Source organism: Cupressus sempervirens, chromosome 8 (assembly GCF_028749045.1).
Source record: "Cupressus sempervirens isolate cs-2001-9-10 chromosome 8, ASM2874904v1, whole genome shotgun sequence".
Taxonomy (NCBI): domain Eukaryota; kingdom Viridiplantae; phylum Streptophyta; class Pinopsida; order Cupressales; family Cupressaceae; genus Cupressus; species Cupressus sempervirens.
In genome coordinates, this window is record NC_143125.1 from 403,395,109 (window position 1) to 403,399,429 (window position 4,321).

At 34.1% G+C, this 4,321-nt stretch overlaps 1 pseudogene; it reads left to right on the forward strand.

Annotated features, from left to right (window-relative positions):
* Window positions 1-443: 443 nt before the first annotated feature.
* On the forward strand, window positions 444-1,328 carry LOC149542989 (putative DUF21 domain-containing protein At3g13070, chloroplastic; annotated as a pseudogene).
* Window positions 1,329-4,321: the final 2,993 nt, after the last annotated feature.

Genomic DNA, 4,321 nt, shown 5'->3' on the forward strand with positions numbered 1-4,321 from the left:
AATAGGATTTGGGGACAGAATGATTATTTTTTTTTTGGTCAAGGTGATAATGAGATTCATGTTGGTTATTCAAGTGATCATGAAATATTTAATCCAATGCCAAAAGTATCTCCATTTATGTGTCATGTTAGAGGATAGAAGGTGGCCCAATCCACAACTAATGTGCATCATCTGTGCATTGTTATGATTCATGTTTAAATATTGGGATGAAGGCATGCCACCCATTCAAGGAATCAATCCATTTGTCAGCCAATTGTGATAAGAATAGAAATTGCTCAAGATTCCCAAGAATATTCTAATTTGGTGGCTCGTGAATTTGAATAGTTCATCACAAATTAGTCAATTTTGTGAATTGTGATCAGGCCTATGAGCTAACTGAGAAAGAACCTAAAGATAGAGTTATTTGATTATTGCATCACTATGTCACTTAATTTCTCACAACTATAACAAACATTGTGACAACTGCACTTGTGACTGAGGCAGCAACGACGCTCTTTGGTGAAGCTGAAATTAGTGCAGCAATAAGAGTCATGATAGTAGGTTGTTGTTTTATTGCTTACTAAAATTACTTCTAAGAGCATAGCTATATGTAATGCAATAGAAGTGGCACACTTTGTGGTAAGCTAGTGGCCTTAATTTCTTTAGTATTGTATCTAGTAGGTTAGGTTTGCATAGCTTTATCTATGGGTATGTTAAAGATATTGGGATTGAAGAGCTGAAGTGAACCCCTTGTCACTAAGGATGAGCTCAAACTTATGTTAAGGGGTGCAGAGCTGAGTGGGGAAATCAAAGAAGAAGAGCAAGACATGATTGAGAATGTTTTAGATTTTAAGGACACTTTTGTAGGAAAAGTGATGACTCCTCTAGTAGATGTAGTTGTTATTGATGTTGATGCCACCTTGATGGAATTTCATAACCTTTAGGTGACTTACCAATATTCTATGGTACCTATTTTTGAATGTCGTGTTGATAACATTATTGGAATTGCATATGCAATGGACATGCTAGATTATGTTCGACAAGCAGAGCTATTGCAAAAGCTAACAATTGGGCGTATTGCACACAAGCCTGCCTATTTTGTTCCTGATTCTATGTCAATTTGGAGTTTGCTAAGGGAGTTTACAACAAGGAAGGTTCACATGGCAATTGTTCTCAATGAATATGGTGGAATGATAGGAATAGTGACATTAGAGGATTTTGTTGAAGAAGATGTGGGTATTTTGCACTTACCGAGCTGGCCAAACAATTTTGCAAAGGAATTCTTTCAAATGAAACCTCTATCAATATTGTTTATGCATGATGGCTCTCTAGACAACCATTTGTTTTAAGGTATAAATCAGCTATGCATTTAATCGCTAAAAAGAAGCCCAACATTGCTATTCACTTGGGTTGGAGACTCAACATGTCTGAAATTACTATGTTCATCGGCTTATTCAGTCAAAGAATGATGGAAAGCTAGTTGAATTAAATACTCATTGTAGAGATGTTGGCGGTGTTTGCAGAAGGTGTGAGCATTATCTGTGACTCTCATTATGAAAGTGTCTAGTATAGGAGTAAAATAGAAGCTGACAGCAAGGATTATAGTCATTATGAGGAAATACTTCAGATTAAGCACACAAGCAACCTTCTTCAATTATACCAATGGAAAAGAATGGGGAGGACACATGCAAATGGTTTATCATGTAATCACTAAATATCCAAAGAAAGGGCTTCAACATATATGATCATGTAACCATCAGTTTCAACCAAATTGCACAAGTGTGAAATGTTTAATCGCATCGACGAGCTCAAAGTTATGCCTCTACGCATGTCAATCCGAGGATTTGATCTTTGCCAGTCACTTGACAATGTGGAATGAATAGTGTAAACTCTCGTAGCCACATGGAAAACAAGTATGTTTATAGTCTCCTTGCTATAGTAGAAAATTATGAACACTTTGATACTTGTTATGATAGGTAATGTGTGGTTGGGCACTCAACTAGATCAAAAGAGAGTCACTTAGTGAAAATTTGTTCACTTGAAGTTCAAGTTCATGAGGAGTGCTGAATGTTAGAAGGATAACCCCAATGTACATGGTAGCACACCACCAACTCAAAGAACCAACCCTATAGTCAAAAGATTGTCAATAATGGATATTGCTCAGAATTGCCAAAATTATCCACTTGTACCCATCCAGCTAATAATGAAAGGGATAACTTCACACAAGTGTTTAGAAAGTTACTTGTATGAGTGACTAGAATTATTGGGTGACTCTTTTCAAAATATTCCATTAGTCGGCCTATAATTATGAAATATGAAAGTGAGAATGAAAGATAGGTAACTTGTAGGAATACATAATAGATGGTTTATTTGATATGCCAAAATGGATAACTCCACAAGTAGAAAACTTGTCAAAACCACCATGGTCAAAGATATAGTTCATCAAAAAAAAAATGTGGCTTCTACATTGAAAGGTATTCATTCAAGTAAGGAGGAAGTTTGAAATGGGAGGCATTGGGAGAAATTTTATGTCTCATGATCTATTTGAAGTAGCTCCCATCCATGCCATGTTCTCTTCTTGCAAGCTCTTCTTGATGTGAACTTGGGTAGAAAAGATCTTATAACAAACATGGAAACAATGGAATGATGACTCTACACTCAATCAAATAAAGCACCGGACAACAACAGATAGAGATCCTAGAGTTCTCTGCACCCTAGCATAGAGTGTAGCCCCCAAAAAGAGCCACTATTATCTAGGGTTTTGAAACCTTAAGTATTACCCCTCCCAAATAATTAAAAATCACACTTTTAATATATTCTTTCAAACAATTAATTCTTTAATTCCAAAAGAGTTAATTATTACTATTATAATGTGATATTGATAGTCGAATGATAAATGAAGTCGGTGGGGTAAGGTAAATGTAAAAAAGAATTTTAAATAATTAATTCTTTAAAAAGAATTAATTATTCTTTTAAAATGAAATTGTAAAAGCTCTTGGGCAATTGATTAAAGTTGAGAAAAGATGTAAAATAATTAATTCTTTTATAATAATTAATTATCATAGTAAAGTGTCGGAGAAGACAAGAGAAGTTCAGTAAGAAGTTGTGGTAGTTGTCCAACTTCTTGAAAAATTTATTTAATAAGGGCAAAACATTTGTAAAGCTTCTTCTTTTTGGATCTGCAAGTTCTACAACTACTTTAGGAAAGAGATTTCTATTTTGTAATAGAGGAGAGAGATTTGTTTTGTAGTCTGGTGGTAATGGAGGGATAGAATAATACTATTTTTATTCTATTATGTTTCTAAAATAAAGAGGATATGCACGTGTTTGATCCTATGGTCTGTACACTTATATTTATGGTTTAAAAGATCTTATGGTCTTTTATTTCCTGTTTTAGATACAGTCATATTTATTACACCAGATTTGTGATGTATGTAATCTTATGTTTGATGCACTCACATTTGTGCATAATGTTATTTGTAACCCCTCTTAACTCTTTAGTAATGTAATGTGGGAAGTTGAATAAGCAATCATAGGGTTATTTATTTGTCTTCCTTCTATATTCATAGATCTAGTAATCACATTCACCTCATGTTGATGGGCGGGTGTTAGAAATCCTTTTGTGTCTTCAGGTTAAAAACACAACCAGATATCACATTTATTGAATATCTTTTATGAGGGAGTTGCACCTCTCAATTTAGAGGAAGATTATCAATGAAATGATAATCTATCCAATTGTTAGTACATTTTGTCCTTCTTGTTAGGTATATTGAGTCTTGTTTTGTAATTCTTGTTGAAGGGAAAAAACTATTTACTAACAGACCCTAAACTTTCCACCCATAGAATCTAAATAAGCCTTGAGTGTAAGCCAGTAAGACAAGCACAAAGGAGAATTAATCTCGCCTTGAGAGATATAATGAAGACAGAGTTACAAAATCTCCTTAGTGCAGGTTTCATTTATCCTATTTCTGATAGCCAATGGGTTTCACGTCTAGTAATTGTCTCAAAGAAAGTGGGGTAATGGAGAGTTTGTGTGGACTATAGGGAGCTTAATAAAGCAACTAAAAATGATCACTTTCCACTACCTTTCATTGACCAAGTGCTTGATAATCTTGTCAGTAAAAAGTATTTTTCATTTCTAGATGGCTTTAGTGGATATAACCAAATCCAAATATCACCAAAAGTTTAGGATAAGACAACATTCACTTATCCATGGGGAATATTTTCTTAGTAATTCACCTCTCAATTTAGAGGAAGATTATCAATGAAATGATAATCTATCCAATTGTTAGTACATTTTGTCCTTCTTGTTAGGTATATCGAGTCTTGTTTTGTAATTCTT